Raw genomic sequence first — 22,261 nt, forward strand, 5'->3', positions numbered from 1 at the left:
CTGCTCTTGGAAGACGCCGGGACCGCCTTGGATGCGCCTTGGATGCCCCTAGATGACACCAGGAGTGTCTAGGATGCGCCTGGGCGACGCTCGGACTGGCTTGAATGTGCCTTGGATGCGCCTTGGATAAGCCTGGTCGACACCAGGACCGCCTTGGATGCGCCTTGGATGCGCCAGGATGATCCAAGGACCGCCTTAGATATACATGGATGTCACCGGGACCGCATTGGATGCCCCTGGACGACGCCGAGACCACATTGGATGCCCCTGGAGTACGCCGGGACCGCATTGGATGCCCCTGGAGGACGCCAGGACTGCATTGGATGCGATTTGCCGACTTTATGACTGCTTTGGATGCGCCTGCACGAAGCAATGACCGCCTTGAATGCACCTGGACAATGCCATGACCGCCTTGGATGCGCCTGGATGACGTCCGAACGGCTTTGGATGTTCTTTGGATGCATATTGGATGCGCCTGGACGAAGCTGGGACCACCTTGAGTTTGCCTGGATGACGCCAGGATCGCCTTGAATGTGCCTTGTATGCGCCTGGACACCGCCGGGATCGCCTTGGATGTGCCTGAACGACGCCACAACCGCCTTAGATCCGCCTGGACGACGCTGGTACCCTCTTGGATGCGCCTTGTATGCGGCTGGATGGAGGTGGGATCGCCTTGGTTGCGCTTGGACGACGCTGGGACCGCCTTGGATGCGCCCGGATGACACTGGGACCGCCTTAGTTGTGCCTGGACAACGCCGGCACTGCCTTGACTGCGCCTGGACGATGCCGGGACAGCCTTGGGTGCGCCTGGACGACGCCGGCACCGCTGTGGGTGCGCCTGGTCAATGCCGGGCCCACCTTGGATGCACCTGGATGGCACCAGGACTGCCTCGACTGCATCATGGATGCGCCTGGACTACGGCGGGACCATCTTGGATGCACCCGGACGACGCAGGGACTGCCTTGATTGCGCCTGGACAACGGCTGGACAACTTTGGATGCACCTTGGATGCACCTGGACGGCTTCGGGACCCTATTGTATGTGCCCGGACAACGCTGGGATATCCTCGGATGCGCTTCATGACCTCTGGACCGCCTTAGATGTGCCTGGACAACGGCGGGACTGCCTTGGATGCGCCTGGACGATCCCAGGACCGCCTTGGATGCGCCTTGGATGCACCGGGACTGCCTTGGATGTGATTTGGATGGGCCTGGACGACGCCGGGACTTAGTTTGATGCACCTGGATGACGCCAGGACCGAGTTGGATGCGCCTGGTTGACGCCGAGCCCGGCTTGGATGCGCCTGGACGACGCCAGGATAACCTTGGATGCGCCTGGACGACGCTTGGACCGCCTTGGCTGCTCTTGGAAGACGCTGGGACCGCCTTGGATGCCCCTAGATGACACCAGGAGTGTCTAGGATGCGCCTGGGCGACGCTCGGACTGGCTTGAATGTGCCTTGGATGCGCCTTGGATAAGCCTGGTCGACACCAGGACCGCCTTGGATGTGCCTTGGATTCGCCTTGGATGCGCCTGGACACCGGGGCTGCCTGGACAATGCCGGGACCAGATTGGATGAGCCTGGACGACTCCAGGACTGCCTCGGATGCGCCTGGACGACGCCGGGACCGCCTTGGATGCGCCTGGCTGACGCTGGAACCATCTTGGATGCGCCTGGATGACGCCGGGACCCCCTTGGATGCGCCGTGTATGCGTCTGGATCAACCCGGGACCGCCTTGGATGCACTTGGACGACGCCGAGACCAGGTTGGATGCGCCTGGACAACGCTGGGACTGCCTTGGATGCACCTTGGATTCGCCTGGACGACGCCGAGACTGCCTTGGATGTGATTTGGATGCGCCTAGACGACGCCGGGAACTTAGTTTGATGTACCTGGACGACGCCAGGACTGCCTTGGATGCGCCTGGGACACTCCATGACGACACCGGAATTGCCTTCCCAGGACCGGCTTAGATGCACCTGGACGACGCCGGGATTGCCTTGGATGCGCCTTGAAGTAGATAAGTTATGAGATAAAAACAGTCAATAGAAAAAATGAGCAAAGTAAATAGATAAAATTAAATATATACAAGTCAATGAGAAAATAGATAAAGTGAAAAGTAACAGATAGATAAATTAATAGATAAAAACAAAGAATCAAATAAATAGGAATGGAAAATTAAAGTTAAAAATAAAAAAGTAAATAGATAAAAATCAGATGAAAATAGAAATTAAAGTGCTAAAATTAAATACATTAAAAAGCAAGTATATAGAAGTAAATAGATAAAAATGGATAAGTAAATATATGAAAATAGATAAAATAGATAAAAATAGAAAAAAAAGATAAGGGTTAAGTAAATAGATACAAATAGAAAATTAAATAGATGAAAATAGAAGAGTAAATAGATTAAAATAGAATAGTAAATAGATCAAAATAGATCAAATAGATAAAAATAGATAAAATAGTTGGATAAAAGTAGATGAAACAAAACAGATTATTAAATAGATTAAATAAATAAGTAAATAGATCAAATAGAATAAATAGATAAAATAGATAAGTAAATTAAATAGATAAAAATAGAAAATTAAATAGATCAAATAGATGAAAATAGATCAAATAGATGGATAAAAATAGATAAAACATACAAAATAGATTATTAAATAGATTAAATAAATAGATAAAAATAGAAAATTAAATAGATAAAAAGGAATAATAAATAGATCAAAATAGAGATAAAAATAGATCAAATAGATGGATAAAAATAGATAAAACAAACAAAATAGATTATTAAATAGATTAAATAAATAAGTGATTAAATAGAATAAATAGATAAAATAGAAGAGTAAATAGAAAAATTAAATAGATAAAATTAGAAAACTAAATAGATAAAAATAGTAAATTAAATAGATAAAATTAGAAAACTAAATAGATAAAAATAGTAAATTAAATAGATCAAAATAGAAAAGTAAATAGATCCAAATAGATAAAAATAGATCAAATAGATGGATAAAACAGATTATTAAATAGATTAAATAAATAAGTGAATGGATAAAATAGATAAGTAAATAGAAAAATAGATATGTAAATAGATCAAATAGTTAAATATATAAAAGTAAATAGATAAAAATAGCAAAGTAAATAGATTAACTAGTTAAAAGATAAAAAGTATTCAGATAAAGTAGATGTAAATAGAAATGTAAATAGATGATAATATAAAAGTAAACTCATTAGATAGATGTAAATTGATCAAATAGAAAAAACAGTAAAAGAATTAAATAGATAAAATAATAAACTAAATTGATAAGAGATAAAAAATAGAATAACAAATTGTTTAAACATACTAAAACTAAAGTAAATAGATAAAACAGATAAGTAGCATGGCCGCCAAGGTGCCCACCGGCGTCCAGGCGCACCAAGCTGGACCTGCTTGGACGACGCCGGGACCGCATTGGATGTGCCTGGGTGTCGCCGGGAATGCATTGGATTTACCTGAACGACGCCAGGACCACATTGGATGGACCTGGAAGATGCCCCGGGACTGCATTGGATGCGCCTGGACGACTTCATGACCGCCTTGGATGCGCCTGGACAAAGCAATGACCGCCTTGGATGGGCCCGGACGACGCCCGGACCGCCTTGGATGGGCCCGGACGACGCCCGGACTGCCTTCTATGCACCTGTACGAAGCTGGGATCACATTTGATGCGCCTGGACAATGCCTGGACCGCTTTGGATGCGCCTGGACAACGCCGGGACCGCCTTGGATGTGCCATGCCGACGCTGAAATCATCTTGGATGCACCTGGACGACGCCCGGACCCCCTTGGATGCGCCTTGGATGGGCCTGGTCAACACCAGGACCGCCTTGGATTCGCCTTGGATGCGCCAGGATGATCCAAGGACCGCCTTAGATATACATGGATGTCACCGGGACCGCATTGGATGCCCCTGGACGACGCCGAGACCACATTGGATGCCCCTGGAGTACGCCGGGACCGCATTGGATGCCCCTGGAGGACGCCAGGACTGCATTGGATGCGATTTGACGACTTTATGACTGCTTTGGATGCGCCTGCACGAAGCAATGACCGCCTTGAATGCACCTGGACAATGCCATGACCGCCTTGGATGCGCCTGGATGACGTCCGAACGGCTTTGGATGCATATTGGATGCGCCTGGACGAAGCTGGGACCACCTTGAGTTTGCCTGGATGACGCCAGGATCGCCTTGAATGTGCCTTGTATGCGCCTGGACACCGCCGGGATCGGCTTGGATGTGCCTGAACGACGCCACAACCGCCTTAGATCCGCCTGGACGACGCCGGGACTACCTTGGATGTGCTTCGGATACGCCTAGACGACTTCGCAACCACTTTGGATGCGCCTGGACGACGCTGGGACCCTCTTGGATGCGCCTTGTATGCGGCTGGATGGAGGTGGGATCGCCTTGGTTGCGCTTGGACGACGCTGGGACCGCCTTGGATGCGCCCGGATGACACTGGGACCGCCTTAGTTGTGCCTGGACAACGCCGGCACTGCCTTGACTGCGCCTGGACGATGCCGGGACAGCCTTGGGTGCGCCTGGACGACGCCGGCACCGCTGTGGGTGCGCCTGGTCAATGCCGGGCCCGCCTTGGATGCACCTGGATGGCACCAGGACTGCCTCGACTGCATCATGGATGCGCCTGGACTACGGCGGGACCATCTTGGATGCACCCGGACGACGCAGGGACTGCCTTGATTGCGCCTGGACAACGGCTGGACAACTTTGGATGCACCTGGACGGCTTCGGGACCCTATTGTATGTGCCCGGACAACGCTGGGATTGCCTCGGATGCGTTTCATGACCTCTGGACCGCCTTAGATGTGCCTGGACAACGGCGGGACTGCCTTGGATGCGCCTGGACGATCCCAGGACCGCCTTGGATGTGATTTGGATGGGCCTGGACGACGCCGGGACTTAGTTTGATGCACCTGGACGACGCCAGGACAGCCTTGGATGCGCCTGGATGACGCCAGGACCGAGTTGGATGCGCCTGGTTGACGCCGAGCCCGGCTTGGATGCGCCTGGACGACGCCAGGATAACCTTGGACGACGCTTGGACCGCCTTGGCTGCTCTTGGAAGACGCCGAGACCGCCTTGGATGCGCCTTGGATGCCCCTTCGATGACACCAGGAGTGTCTAGGATGCGCCTGGGCGACGCTCGGACTGGCTTGAATGTGCCTTGGATGCGCCTTGGATAAGCCTGGTCGACACCAGGACCGCCTTGGATTCGCCTTGGATGCGCCTTGGATGCGCCAGGATGATCCAAGGACCGCCTTAGATATACATGGATGTCACCGGGACCGCATTGGATGCCCCTGGACGACGCCGAGACCACATTGGATGCCCCTGGAGTACGCCGGGACCGCATTGGATGCCCCTGGAGGACGCCAGGACTGCATTGGATGCGATTTGCCGACTTTATGACTGCTTTGGATGCGCCTGCACGAAGCAATGACCGCCTTGAATGCACCTGGACAATGCCATGACCGCCTTGGATGCGCCTGGATGACGTCCGAACGGCTTTGGATGTTCTTTGGATGCGCCTGGACGAAGCTGGGACCACCTTGAGTTTGCCTGGATGACGCCAGGATCGCCTTGAATGTGCCTTGTATGCGCCTGGACACCGCCGGGATCGCCTTGGATGTGCCTGAACGACGCCACAACCGCCTTAGATCCGCCTGGACGACGCCGGGACTACCTTGGATGTGCTTCGGATACGCCTAGACGACTTCGCAACCACTTTGGATGCGCCTGGACGACGCTGGGACCCTCTTGGATGCGCCTTGTATGCGGCTGGATGGAGGTGGGATCGCCTTGGTTGCGCTTGGACGACGCTGGGACCGCCTTGGATGCGCCCGGATGACACTGGGACCGCCTTAGTTGTGCCTGGACAACGCCGGCACTGCCTTGACTGCGCCTGGACGATGCCGGGACAGCCTTGGGTGCGCCTGGACGACGCCGGCACCGCTGTGGGTGCGCCTGGTCAATGCCGGGCCCACCTTGGATGCACCTGGATGGCACCAGGACTGCCTCGACTGCATCATGGATGCGCCTGGACTACGGCGGGACCATCTTGGATGCACCCGGACGACGCAGGGACTGCCTTGATTGCGCCTGGACAACGGCTGGACAACTTTGGATGCACCTTGGATGCACCTGGACGGCTTCGGGACCCTATTGTATGTGCCCGGACAACGCTGGGATTGCCTCGGATGCGCTTCATGACCTCTGGACCGCCTTAGATGTGCCTGGACAACGCCGGGACTGCCTTGGATGCGCCTGGACGATCCCAGGACCGCCTTGGATGCGCCTGGACGACGCTGAAGCCGCCTTAGAAGCGTTTGGACGATGCTGGGACCGCCTTGGATGCGCCTGCACGACACCAGGACCGCCTTGAATGTGCCTGAACGACGCCAAGACCGTCTCGGATGTGCCTTTGATGCGCCTGGACAACGCTGAGGAGAACAACAAACAAGGTATCATTTCTCATTTACAAAAGTCACACTGTACGACAAATATTTTAGCATTTCCTAGAGGTTTTAGTTTTGTCTAAACTCAATGCTGACATACAATTAACAATTCTAGATTCATGTTGCAGCCGTTATAATTTCAATATAACACTGATATTTGAACACACACTTTGCAGCAAGACTTGTAGGCAGAAATTATAACTACTAACGGGCATGCATTAGGTGTACGAAATATTGATTGAAGCTTAGTGGCTCAAATATTTTGGTGGCTACGAACCACCTCATACAGATTTGACACAGTATGTGAAAAAAATGTGATGAATGCTAAACTTGGTTAGCTTGATGCTAATGCATTATGCAAATACACCATCGACAGATTAACATAACTAGCATCAGCCTTTTGTTTGCGGCTATCATGTGCCCGAATCTGGTTTAAAATGCCCACCCTTGCCCCGCCCACCCCTGCCCCGCCCCGCCCTGCCCTGCCCACCCCCGCGCCTGCGTTTAGATCAGTGCTGCTCAATCAATTCCCTGATGCCCCCCCCCCTAGGGAAAAGAAAACATTTTGAGCCCCCCAGGCACTGCTGCTGCTCACTGCTCCCCTCTCCCCAGGGAATGATCAATTTGGACTTTGGGAACTTTAATTAGCAACATTACCTCAGGATCACAACACATAAAACAATTTAACCTACAAAACAAAATTATATAAAGTGATTTGTGCTGTCTTTTTTAATCAAAATGAGGCAGCACGATGTAGACCATATCCACGGCTGCAGGTAGGATCAGCTCTTCTGCAATGATGTTTTTTTGTTGTTGTACTTAGCAATTTGGTACGCTGCTTTATATGATGGTTACAGTGAATGCTGATTGACTGATGTAGCATTTACAAAGTGGGATGATTGTTGGCAAGATTCAGCCCGTTTTCGCTGAAAAAACCTCAAGCATGGACTACCTTGGATGTGCATGGAAGAAGCCGGGACCGCCTTGGATGAGTCTGGACGACGGCAGGACCACCTTGGATCCACCTGGACTGGCTTGGATGCGCCTGGACGACGCCCGGACCGCATCAAATGAGCCTGGATGACTTTTGGACTGCCTTGGGTGTGCCTGGACGACGTCAGAACTGCCTTGGATGCATCCAGATGACGCTTGGACCGCCTCGGATGCGCCTTGAATGCGCCTTGGACGTGCCTGGTCGAGGCAAGGAGCGCCTTGCGTTCGCCTGGACGACGCTGAAACCGCCTTAGAAGCGCCTGGATGACGCCGGGACGCCCTTGGATGTGCCTTGTATACGCCTGGATGGAGCCGGGATAGCCTTGGATAAACTTGGACGGCATGAGACCGGCTTGGATGCGCCTGGACGACGCCGGGATTGCCTTGGATGTGCCTTGGATGTGCCTGGACGAGGCCGAAACCGCCTTGGATGCGCCTAGACGAGGCCGGGACTGCCTTGGACATGCTTTGGATGCGCCTGGACGACGCCAAGACTGCCTTGGATGCACCTGGACGACGCCAGGACAGCCTTGGATGCGCCTGGATGACGCCAGGACCGAGTTGGATGCGCCTGGACGACGCCAGGATAACCTTGGATGCGCCTGGACGACGCTTGGACCGCCTTGGCTGCTCTTGGAAGACGCCGGGACCGCCTTGGATGCCCCTACATGACACCAGGAGTGTCTAGGATGCGCCTGGGCGACGCTCGGACTGGCTTGAATGTGCCTTGGATGCGCCTTGGATAAGCCTGGTCGACACCAGGACCGCCTTGGATGTGCCTTGGATTCGCCTTGGATGCGCTTGGACACCGGGGCCGCCTGGACAATGCCGGGACCAGATTGGATGAGCCTGGACGACTCCAGGACTGCCTCGGATGCGCCTGGACGACGCTGGAACCATCTTGGATGCGCCTGGATGACGCCGGGACCCCCTTGGATGCGCCGTGTATGCGTCTGGATCAACCCGGGACCGCCTTGGATGCACTTGGACGACGCCGAGACCAGGTTGGATGCGCCTGGACAACGCTGGGACTGCCTTGGATGCACCTTGGATTCGCCTGGACGACGCCGAGACTGCCTTGGATGTGATTTGGATGCGCCTGGACGACGCCGGGAACTTAGTTTGATGTACCTGGACGACGCCAGGACTGCCTTGGATGCGCCTGGGACACTCCATGACGACACCGGAATTGCCTTCCCAGGACCGGCTTAGATGCACCTGGACGACGCCGGGATTGCCTTGGATGCGCCTTGAAGTAGATAAGTTATGAGATAAAAACAGTCAATAGAAAAAATGAGCAAAGTAAATAGATAAAATTAAGTATATACAAGTCAACGAGAAAATAGATAAAGTGAAAAGTAACAGATAGATAAATTAATAGATAAGAACAAAGAATCAAATAAATAGGAATGGAAAATTAAAGTTAAATATAAAAAAGTAAATAGATAAAAATCAGATGAAAATAGAAATTAAAGTGCTAAAATTAAATACATTAAAAAGCAAGTATATAGAAGTAGATAAGTAAATAGATAAAAATGGATAAGTAAATAGATAAAATAGATAAAAATAGAAAAAAAAGATAAGGGTTAAGTAAATAGATACAAATAGAAAATTAAATAGATGAAAATAGAAGAGTAAATAGATTAAAATAGAATAGTAAATAGATCAAAATAGATCAAATAGATAAAAATAGATCAAATAGACGGATAAAAGTAGATAAAACAAATAAAACAGATTATTAAATAGATTAAATAAATAAGTAAATAGATCAAATAGAATAAATAGATAAAATAGATAAGTAAATTAAATAGATAAAAATAGAAAATTAAATAGATAAAAAGGAATAATAAATAGATCAAAATAGAAAAGTAAATAGATCAAATAGATGGATAAAAATAGATAAAACATACAAAATAGATTATTAAATAGATTAAATAAATAAGTGATTAAATGGAATAAATAGATAAAAATAGAAAATTAAATAGATAAAAAGGAATAATGAATAGATCAAAATAGAGATAAAAATAGATCAAATAGATGGATAAAAATAGATTATTAAATAGATTAAATAAATAAGTGATTAAATAGAATAAATAGATAAAACAGAAGAGTAAATAGAAAAATTAAATAGATAAAATTAGAAAACTAAATAGATAAAAATAGTAAATTAAATAGATAAAATTAGAAAACTAAATAGATAAAAATAGTAAATTAAATAGATAAAAACAGAAGAGTAAATAGATCAAAATAGAAAAGTAAATAGATCCAAATAGATAAAATAGATCAAATAGATGGATAAAACAGATTATAAAATAGATTAAATAAATAAGTGAATGGATAAAATAGATAAGTAAATAGAAAAATAGATATGTAAATAGATCAAATAGTTAAATATATAAAGATAGAAAAGTAAATAGACAAAATAGATAAAAATAGCAAAGTAAATAGATGAACTAATTAAAAGATAAAAAGTATTCAGATAAAGTAGATGTAAATAGAAATGTAAATAGATGAAAATATAAAAGTAAACTCATTAGATAGATGTAAATTGATCAAATAGAAAAAACAGTAAAAGAATTAAATAGATAAAATAGTAAACTAAATTGATAAGAGATAAAAATAGAATAACAAATTGTTTAAACAGACTAAAACTAAAGTAAATAGATAAAACAGATAAGTAGCATGGCCGCCAAGGTGCCCACCGGCGTCCAGGCGCACCAAGCTGGACCTGCTTGGACGACGCCGGGACCGCATTGGATGTGCCTGGGTGTCGCCAGGAATGCATTGGATTTACCTGAACGACGCCAGGACCACATTGGATGGACCTGGAGGATGCGTCTGGACGACTTCATGACCGCCTTGGATGCGCCTGGACGAAGATATGACCGCCATGGATGCACCTGGACAACGCTTGGATGGGCCCGGACGACGCCCGGACCGCCTTGGATGGGCCCGGACGACGCCCGGACTGCCTTCTATGCACCTGTACAAAGCTGGGATCACATTTGATGCGCCTGGACAATGCCTGGACCGCTTTGGATGCGCCTGGACAACGCCGGGACCGCCTTGGATGTGCCTGGCCGACGCTGAAATCATCTTGGATGCACCTGGACGACGCCTGGACCCCCTTGGATGCGCCTTGGATGTGATTTGGATGCGCCTGGACGACGCCGGGACTTAGTTTGATGCACCTGGACGACGCCAGGACAGCCTTGGATGCGCCTGGATGACGCCAGGACTGAGTTGGATGCGCCTGGTTGAAGCCGAGCCCGGCTTGGATGTGCCTGGACGACGCCAGGATAACCTTGGATGCGCCTGGACGACGCTTGGACCGCCTTGGCTGCTCTTGGAAGACGCCGGGACCGCCTTGGATGCCCCTAGATGACACCAGGAGTGTCTAGGATGCGCCTGGGCGACGCTCGGACTGGCTTGAATGTGCCTTGGATGCGCCTTGGATAAGCCTGGTCGACACCAGGACCGCCTTGGATTCGCCTTGGATGCGCCAGGATGATCCAAGGACCGCCTTAGATATACATGGATGTCACCGGGACCGCATTGGATGCCCCTGGACGACGCCGAGACCACATTGGATGCCCCTGGAGTACGCCGGGACCGCATTGGATGCCCCTGGAGGACGCCAGGACTGCATTGGATGCGATTTACCGACTTTATGACTGCTTTGGATGCGCCTGCACGAAGCAATGACCGCCTTGAATGCACCTGGACAATGCCATGACCGCCTTGGATGCGCCTGGATGACGTCCGAACGGCTTTGGATGTTCTTTGGATGCATATTGGATGCGCCTGGACGAAGCTGGGACCACCTTGAGTTTGCCTGGATGACGCCAGGATCGCCTTGAATGTGCCTTGTATGCGCCTGGACACCGCCGGGATCGCCTTGGATGTGCCTGAACGACGCCACAACCGCCTTAGATCCGCCTGGACGACGCTGGGACCCTCTTGGATGCGCCTTGTATGCGGCTGGATGGAGGTGGGATCGCCTTGGTTGCGCTTGGACGACGCTGGGACCGCCTTGGATGCGCCCGGATGACACTGGGACCGCCTTAGTTGTGCCTGGACAACGCCGGCACTGCCTTGACTGCGCCTGGACGATGCCGGGACAGCCTTGGGTGCGCCTGGACGACGCCGGCACCGCTGTGGGTGCGCCTGGTCAATGCCGGGCCCACCTTGGATGCACCTGGATGGCACCAGGACTGCCTCGACTGCATCATGGATGCGCCTGGACTACGGCGGGACCATCTTGGATGCACCCGGACGACGCAGGGACTGCCTTGATTGCGCCTGGACAACGGCTGGACAACTTTGGATGCACCTTGGATGCACCTGGACGGCTTCGGGACCCTATTGTATGTGCCCGGACAACGCTGGGATTGCCTCGGATGCGCTTCATGACCTCTGGACCGCCTTAGATGTGCCTGGACAACGGCGGGACTGCCTTGGATGCGCCTGGACGATCCCAGGACCGCCTTGGATGCGCCTTGGATGCACCGGGACTGCCTTGGATGTGATTTGGATGGGCCTGGACGACGCCGGGACTTAGTTTGATGCACCTGGATGACGCCAGGACCGAGTTGGATGCGCCTGGTTGACGCCGAGCCCGGCTTGGATGCGCCTGGACGACGCCAGGATAACCTTGGATGCGCCTGGACGACGCTTGGACCGCCTTGGCTGCTCTTGGAAGACGCTGGGACCGCCTTGGATGCCCCTAGATGACACCAGGAGTGTCTAGGATGCGCCTGGGCGACGCTCGGACTGGCTTGAATGTGCCTTGGATGCGCCTTGGATAAGCCTGGTCGACACCAGGACCGCCTTGGATGTGCCTTGGATTCGCCTTGGATGCGCCTGGACACCGGGGCTGCCTGGACAATGCCGGGACCAGATTGGATGAGCCTGGACGACTCCAGGACTGCCTCGGATGCGCCTGGACGACGCCGGGACCGCCTTGGATGCGCCTGGCTGACGCTGGAACCATCTTGGATGCGCCTGGATGACGCCGGGACCCCCTTGGATGCGCCGTGTATGCGTCTGGATCAACCCGGGACCGCCTTGGATGCACTTGGACAACGCCGAGACCAGGTTGGATGCGCCTGGACAACGCTGGGAGTGCCTTGGATGCACCTTGGATTCGCCTGGACGACGCTGAGACTGCCTTGGATGTGATTTGGATGCGCCTGGAGGACGCCGGGAACTTAGTTTGATGTACCTGGACGACGCCAGGACTGCCTTGGATGCGCCTGGGACACTCCATGACGACACCGGAATTGCCTTCCCAGGACCGGCTTAGATGCACCTGGACGACGCCGGGATTGCCTTGGATGCGCCTTGAAGTAGATAAGTTATGAGATAAAAACAGTCAATAGAAAAAATGAGCAAAGTAAATAGATAAAATTAAGTATATACAAGTCAACGAGAAAATAGATAAAGTGAAAAGTAACAGATAGATAAATTAATAGATAAGAACAAAGAATCAAATAAATAGGAATGGAAAATTAAAGTTAAAAATAAAAAAGTAAATAGATAAAAATCAGATGAAAATAGAAATTAAAGTGCTAAAATTAAATACATTAAAAAGCAAGTATATAGAAGTAGATAAGTAAATAGATAAAAATGGATAAGTAAATAGATAAAATAGATAAAAATAGAAAAAAAAGATAAGGGTTAAGTAAATAGATACAAATAGAAAATTAAATAGATGAAAATAGAAGAGTAAATAGATTAAAATAGAATAGTAAATAGATCAAAATAGATCAAATAGATAAAAATAGATCAAATAGACGGATAAAAGTAGATAAAACAAATAAAACAGATTATTAAATAGATTAAATAAATAGATCAAATAGAATAAATAGATAAAATAGATAAGTAAATTAAATAGATAAAAAGGAATAATAAATAGATCAAATAGATGGATAAAAATAGATAAAACATACAAAATAGATTATTAAATAGATTAAATAAATAAGTGATTAAATGGAATAAATAGATAAAAATAGAAAATTAAATAGATAAAAAGGAATAATAAATAGATAAAAATAGATCAAATAGATGGATAAAAATAGATAAAACAAACAAAATAGATTATTAAATAGATTGAATAAATAGATAAAATAGAAGAGTAAATAGAAAAATTAAATAGACAAAATTAGAAAACTAAATAGATAAAAATAGTAAATTAAATAGATAAAATTAGAAAACTAAATAGATAAAAATAGTAAATTAAATAGATAAAAACAAGAGTAAATAGATCAAAATAGAAAAGTAAATAGATCCAAATAGATAAAATAGATCAAATAGATGGATAAAACAGATAGAAATAGATTAAATAAATAAGTGAATGGATAAAATAGATAAGTAAATAGAAAAATAGATATGTAAATAGATCAAATAGTTAAATATATAAAGATAGAAAAGTAAATAGACAAAATAGATAAAAATAGCAAAGTAAATAGATTAATTAGTTAAAAGATAAAATGTATTCAGATAAAGTAGATGTAAATAGAAATGTAAATAGATGAAAATATAAAAGTAAACTCATTAGATAGATGTAAATTGATCAAATAGAAAAAATAGTAAACTAAATTGATAAGAGATAAAAATAGAATAACAAATTGTTTAAACATACTAAAACTAAAGTAAATAGATAAAACAGATAAGTAGCATGGCCGCCAAGGTGCCCACCGGCGTCCAGGCGCACCAAGCTGGACCTGCTTGGACGACGCCGGGACCGCATTGGATGTGCCTGGGTGTCGCCGGGAATGCATTGGATTTACCTGAACGACGCCAGGACCACATTGGATGGACCTGGAAGATGCCCCGGGACTGCATTGGATGCGCCTGGACGACTTCATGACCGCCTTGGATGCGCCTGGACGAAGCAATGACCGCCATGGATGCACCTGGACGACGCCCGGACTGCCTTCTATGCACCTGTACAAAGCTGGGATCACATTTGATGCGCCTGGACAATGCCTGGACAACGCCGGGACCGCCTTGGATGTGCCTGGCCGACGCTGAAATCATCTTGGATGCACCTGGACGACGCCTGGACCCCCTTGGATGCGCCTTGGATGTGATTTGGATGCGCCTGGACGACGCCGGGACTTAGTTTGATGCACCTGGACGACGCCAGGACAGCCTTGGATGCGCCTGGATGACGCCAGGACTGAGTTGGATGCGCCTGGTTGAAGCCGAGCCCGGCTTGGATGTGCCTGGACGACGCCAGGATAACCTTGGATGCGCCTGGACGACGCTTGGACCGCCTTGGCTGCTCTTGGAAGACGCCGGGACCGCCTTGGATGCCCCTACATGACACCAGGAGTGTCTAGGATGCGCCTGGGCGACGCTCGGACTGGCTTGAATGTGCCTTGGATAAGCCTTGGATAAGCCTGGTCGACACCAGGACCGCCTTGGATTCGCCTTGGATGCGCCTTGGATGATCCAAGGACCGCCTTAGATATACATGGATGTCACCGGGACCGCATTGGATGCCCCTGGACGACGCCGAGACCACATTGGATGCCCCTGGAGTACGCCGGGACCGCATTGGATGCCCCTGGAGGACGCCAGGACTGCATTGGATGCGATTTGCCGACTTTATGACTGCTTTGGATGCGCCTGCACGAAGCAATGACCGCCTTGAATGCACCTGGACAATGCCATGACCGCCTTGGATGCGCCTGGATGACGTCCGAACGGCTTTGGATGTTCTTTGGATGCATATTGGATGCGCCTGGACGACGCCAGGATAACCTTGGATGCGCCTGGACGACGCTTGGACCGCCTTGGAAGACGCCGGGACCGCCTTGGATGCGCCTTGGATGCCCCTAGATGACACCAGGACTGTCTAGGATGCGCCTGGGCGACGCTCGGACTGGCTTGAATGTGCCTTGGATGCGCCTTGGATAAGCCTGGTCGACACCAGGACCGCCTTGGATGTGCCTTGGATGCGCCTGGACACCGGGGCCGCCTGGACAATGCCGGGACCACATTGGATGAGCCTGGACGACTCCAGGACTGCCTCGGATGCGCCTGGACGACGCCCGGACCGCCTTGGATGCGCCTGGATGACGCCGGGACCCCCTTGAATGTGCCGTGTATGCGTCTGGATCAACCCGGGACCGCCTTGGATGCACTTGGACGACGCCGAGACCAGGTTGGATGCGCCTGGACAATGCTGGGACTGCCTTGGATGCACCCTGGATTCGCCTGGACGACGCCGAGACTGCCTTGGATGTGATTTGAATTCGCCTTGGATGCGCCTGGACACCGGAGCCGCCTGGACAATGCCGGGACCACATTGGATGAGCCTGGACGACTCCAGGACTGCCTCGGATGCGCCTTGGGATATGCCTTGGATACGCCTGGACGTCACTGGGACTGCCTTGGTTGCACCTGGACAATGCCGAGCAGCCTGGACCATGCTGGGACGACCTTAGAAGCACCTTGTTTACGCCTGGATGAAGCCGTGACTGTCTTGGATGTGCCTGGACGCCGCTGGGATTGCCTTGGATGCCCTTCGTGACCTCTAGACTCCCATGGATGTTCCTAGACAACGCCGAAACCGCCTTAGATGCACCTGGACGATCCTGGGACCGCTTTGGTTGCGCCTGGACGACGCTGGGACCGCCTTGGATGCGCCTGGGCGACACCCGGACCGCTTTAAATGACGCTGGACGACGTTGGAACTGCCCTAAATGTGCGTTGATGCGCCGGGACAACGCTGGGACTGCCTTGGATGCACCTTGCGTAAGCCCAGACGACGCGGGGACCGCCTTGCATATGCTTTGGATGCGTCTGGATGACGCCGGGACCGCCTTTGATGAGGCTGGATGCACCTTGGCTGCGACTGGACGACGCCGGTACTGCCTTGGATGTGCCTGGATGACGCCGGGACTGCCTACAATGTGCCTTGAATGCGCTTTGGATGCGGTAGGACAATTCTGGGACCAGCATGGATGCGCCTGGACGACGTTTGGACCACCTTGGATGCGCCTGGGATGCCCCTGGATGACACCAGGACTGCCTAGGATGTCCCTGGCTCAAATCAACCTTGGATGTGCCTTCGGTGCGCCTAGTCGACGCCAGGACCGCCTTAGATGTGCCTTGGATGGGTCTTGACGAAGCCAGGACTGCCTTGAATGCGCTCGGAAAACGCCGGGACCGCCTTGAATGCACCTGGACGCCGGGATTTCCTTGGATGCGCCTGGATGACACCAAACTTGGCTTGGATGCATCTGGACGAGGCCAGGACTGCTCTTATTGCGCCTGGACAGTGCCAGGATCACCTTGGATGCCCCAGGACCACACTGGGACCGCCTTGCATGCGCCTGGACACTGGGGCTGCCTTGATTGCGCCTGGACAACGCCCAGACCACCTTGGATGAGCCTGGTCGACTCCAGGACTGCCTTGGATGCGCTTGGACGGCGCCGGGACTGCCTTGGATGCGCCTGGCCGACGCCGGGACCGCCTTGGATGCGCCTGGCCGACGCTGGAACCACATTGGATGCGCCTGGATGACGCCTGGACCCCCTTGGATGCGCCATGTATGCGCCTGGATCAAGCCGGGACCGACTTGAGTGCGCTTGGATGACGCCGAGACCAGATTGGATGCGCCTGGACAACGCTGGAACTGCCTTGGATGCACCTTGGATGCGCCTGGACGACGCCGGGACTGCCTTGGATGTGAATATGGATGCGCCTGGACAAGGCGGGGACTTCGTTTGATGCACCTGGACGACGCCAGGACTGCTCTGGATGCGCCTGGTTTGCTCTTGGACAACGCCGGGATTGGCTTGGATGCGCCAGGATGATCGCAGGACCGGCCTAGATGCACCTGAACGACGCCGGGACTGCCTTGGATGCGCCTTGAAGTATATGTTATTAGATGAAAACAGTCAATAGTAAAAGCAAGCTAAGTAAATAGATACATTTCCCAAGTACATAAAAGTCAATAAAAAAATAGATAAAAAATGATAAATGAATAGTGATAAATAAATAAATTAGTAGATAAAATCAAAGAAATAAAAATGGAAAATTAAATAGTTAAAATAGATTAGTAAATAGATAAAAATCAGATGAAAATAGAAATTAATGTGCTAAAAGTAAATACATTAAACAGCAAGTATATAGAAGTTGATTAGAATAGAAAAAAATGGATAAGTAAATAGATAAAAATAGATAAAATAGAAAACAGAAAAATAAAAAGATAAAAAGGGTTAAGTAAATAGATCAAAATAGAAAATAAAAAGATAAAAATAGAAAATTAAATAGAGATCAAAATAGAATAGTAAAGAGATCAAAATAGAAAAGTAAATAGGTCAAAATAGATAAATATATAAAAAAATAGATAGATAAAACAGATAAAAAGATTATTAAATAGATTAAATAAATGAATGGATAAATTAGAAGAAATAGATAATAGAGAATTAAATAGAGATAAAAATAAAAGAGTAAATAGATCAAAATAGAAGAGTTTATAGATCAAAATAGATCAAATAGATGGATAAATTAGATCAAACATAAAAAGATTATTATATAGATCAAATATATAAATGAATGGATAAATTAGAAGAAATAGATAAAAATAGAGTTAAATAGACGTCAAAATAGAAGAGTAAATAGATCAAATAGATGGATAAAAATAGATAAAACCGATAAAAAGATGATTAAATAGATTAAATAAATTAGTGAAAGGATAAAATAGAAGAGTAAATAGATGGATAAAAATAGAAAAAACTGATTTACAACAAAATTAAATATATAAAAATCTAAAATTAAATAGAGATAAAAATAGAAGAGTAAAAACATCAAAATAAAACAGTAAATAGATCAAATAGATGGATAAAAATAGATGAAACAGATAAAATAAATGAATAAATTAAAAGAAATAGATAAAAATAGAAGAGTAAATAGGTCAAAATAGATAAAAATAGATTAAATAGATGGATAAAAAGATGATTAAATAGATTAAATAAATTAGTGAAAGGCGAAAATAGGAGAAATAGAAGAGTAAATAGATGGATAAAAATAGAAAAAAATAGAATTACAACAAAATTAAATATATAAAAATATAAAATTAAATAGAGATAAAAATAGAAGAGTAAAAATATCAAAATAGATCAAATAGATGGATAAAAATAAATAAAACAGATAAATAGATTATTAAATAGATTAAATAAATGAATGAATGGATACATTAGAAGAAATAGATAAAAATAGAAGAGTAAATAGGTCAAAATAGAAGAGTAAATAGATAGATAAAATAGATGGATACAAATAGACAAAACAGGTAACTAAACATAAAATAAATAAGTGATAGAAAATTAAATGGGCAAAGTAATTAGATTAACTAGATAAAGTACACGAAAAGTAATTGGACGAAACTAGGACCGCATTGGATGTCGCCGGGTTAGCATTGGATGCACCTGGACGACTTCATGACCGCCTTGGATGCGCCTGGATGAAGCCACGACTGCCTTGGATGCACCTGGTCGACGCCACGACCGCCTTGGATGCTCCTGGATGACATCTGGACCTCTTTGGATGTGCCTTGACGAAGCTAAAACCGCCTTGGGTTCGCCTGGATGACGCCAGGACCGCCTCTAATGTGCCTGGACCGCCTTGTATGCGCCGGGATCGTCTTGGATGCGCCTGGACGACGCCGGGACTGCCTTGGGTACGCCTGGATGACGCCGGAACCACCTTGAATGCGCCTGGATGACACCGGGACCCCCTTGGCTGCGTCATGGTTGCGCCTGAACTATGGCGGGACCGCCTTGGATGCGCCTGAACGACGCCAGGACTGCCTTTGTTGCGCCTGGACCACGCCTGGACCACGCCGGGACGACCTTAGATGCACCTTGGATACGCCTGGACGACGCCGGGACTGTCTTGAATGTGCCTAGACGGTGCTGGGATTGCTTTGGATGCGCTTCGTGACCTCTGGACCCCCATGGATGTTTCTAGACGTCGGAACCGCCTTAGATGCACCTGGACGATCCTGGGACCGCCTTGGTTGCGCCTGGACAATGCTGGGACCGCCTTGGATGCACCTGGGCAACACCCAGACCGCTTTAAATGAGGCTTGATGACGCTGGAACTGCCTTAAATGTGCGTTGATGCGCCAGGAAGACACTGGGACTGCCTTGGATGCACCTTGCGTGCGCCTGGACGACGCGGGGATCACCTTGGATATGCTTTGGATGCGCCTGGATGAGGTTGGATGACACCGAGACTGCCTTGGATGCACCTTGGCTGCGCCTGGACGACGCCGGGACTGCCTTAGATGTGCCTTGGACGACGCCGGGACTGCCTACGATGTGCCTTGGATGCACTTTGGATGCGGCAGGACAATTCTGGGACCAGCTTGGATGCGCCTGGTCGACGCTTGGACCGCATTGGAGGCACCTGGAAGACGCCGTGACTGCCTAGGATGCCCCTGGATGACACCAGGACTGCCTAGGAAGCACCTGGCTAACGCCGGGACTGGCTTGAATGTGCCTTGAATGTGCCTTGGGTGCACCTAGTCGACGCCTAGGCATTCACATCACCTTCCGCTTTTGAACTTAAGATGAGACCACCAGGGACGTGACCAAATTTGATAGCCAGCTTGGAACGAGCGCAACCGCAAAGGGGAAAGGTCACGCGTTGTCCAAGATGCTTGCTAATGATGCTGCTAACTGCCTAAATTAAAAAAGGGTAGGGGGGGGGGTCTTGACGCCGAGAGTGAAACAAAAACAAAACAGAAAACTTGCGGGAGCCTCCAGCTGATTCTCACATCTTATTTTTCACTTCCAATCAATACTGATGAACGCAATTGACAGAGACTCTTCACACTTAGCTCATATTGTAACACACATGACATACTGTATTAGTACGACTGGATTTCATCTTGGTATTTTTTAGCACTGCTACACTGAGTGCCCATGTTAATATCCCAAAGAAAATCGCAAAACTGATCTTTCCTAGGAACATAATACACAGCATGTTTGCCCATCAATGGCCTTCTGTGATTTGGGAGCGTTTGTTTGTGTTGTCCTGGCAAATTGTCCTCCTGTCGTATCCCCCTGATGATTTTCTTCCTCCGTGCATTCATTAACCCACAACCACTTCCTCCGTCTGTGCACTCCTCTGACCTCCTCCTATTCTTCCTCTTGGCTTCCGTTCGCTTTGGCTGGTCTGAAAAAGAAAGCAAGGTGCCGTGGGATGCCAGCATACACACGTACACATGTACACATGTACACATGTACACACACACACACACACACACACACACACACACACACACACACACACACACACACACACACACACACACTCACACACACGAAATGGGCGCCTGCGGGGATCTGTATGGCCTCTCAGATGTCCACAAAAGGGACGTGGACCTTCGAAAAACAATGGTCCTCTATATTCAAGCATGCTCAGACGTGCCAGCAGTGGCCACCTGACCATTAATAACACACATGTCACTGTCCTGTATGGGACAGGGTCAACCCCACAAAAAATTCTTATTTCAGGAAGAACAAAACCATGTAACACAGATTTTAAAATGTGGGAGAAAAATATATGTCTCCTTAAAATATGCTAATCAAATTATACGAGACGCTGCGGTGGCAAATAAAGCGCATCTCAGTTTGCACGGTGTTTAAAATGTCAAATTGTTTGTTCGTTTTCAAAGCAAAGCCAACCATTTGCTTAATTTGCCTCATGCTCTTTTGGTCACGTCGCAGCCGGGAGCTGACAATGACGTTTAGTGCCAGCTGCAAACGTGAGGCAGATCTATTTTTTTATCCATTTGTGTCAACCGCTACATTATTGCTATGTATGTGTGTGATGAATTTGATCTTTTGCCAGGATTTGTCAGGTCCAAAAAGCAGCCGTGTGAGGATTGATAGGGGTTATCGTTTGAGAACACATCATTCATCAAGACTTGACAAATCCATATCTGACAAAAAAAAACATCACCATCGTCAACAAAGGGTCACGTCAACCCTGTATGCGTTCAATCCTGATGAAATCGGAGGCACGTTTGTGTGTTCGTGTGTGTGTGTGTGTGTGTGTGTGTGTGTTCGTGTGTGTGTGTGTGTGTGTGTGTGTGTGTGTGTGTGTGTGTGTGTTCGTGCGTGCGTGTAGTCAGGCTAGCTGTGTGGTCTCGTCTCCATTTGGATGCCGAGGCGGATTGACAGCAGTGGATTGGACAATATTTATCTACAACTCCACTGAGGAAAATAGTTTGTCCCCGGTGACATTTTCATCGATTGCAACATGTATCCCGCTCCTCCCCAACTGAAAAATGTCTAATCTCATGACTTGCGTTCTCCGTCTGGGTCGGGATGTCTGCTGAACAGGATATTCTCACTTTCACACATGGATACATTTTTCCATATCTGATTAAGTCCCTCATAAGTTTCTATTTGCAGGACGATACATCATTAGCAAAATTTGCGTTCCACTCACCAATCATAAATACATAAAAAATAATTTTAGTAAAGCCTCAAAGGTAAAGGCCAAACAGATGTGGCCGCGGTCATGTGACCACAAAATGTTCATCTTTTCAAATAACAATTGTGTTTGCCAAAAGTATCTGGTGACTCATCGAGAAGTGCCTTAGTTAATGAGAGTGAATATATCATTATATATATGTATGTCAGACTTTTGTATCACTATCAGCTTTTTTTTTTGGGTGGGGAGCTAGCAGGGGGGTTCCCAGCAGCGCTGCCGCATTCCC

This window comes from Syngnathus leptorhynchus, chromosome 15, assembly GCF_054491065.1.
Source record: "Syngnathus leptorhynchus isolate UIUO chromosome 15, UIUO_Slep, whole genome shotgun sequence".
In the NCBI taxonomy this organism is placed as follows: Eukaryota; Metazoa; Chordata; class Actinopteri; order Syngnathiformes; family Syngnathidae; genus Syngnathus; species Syngnathus leptorhynchus.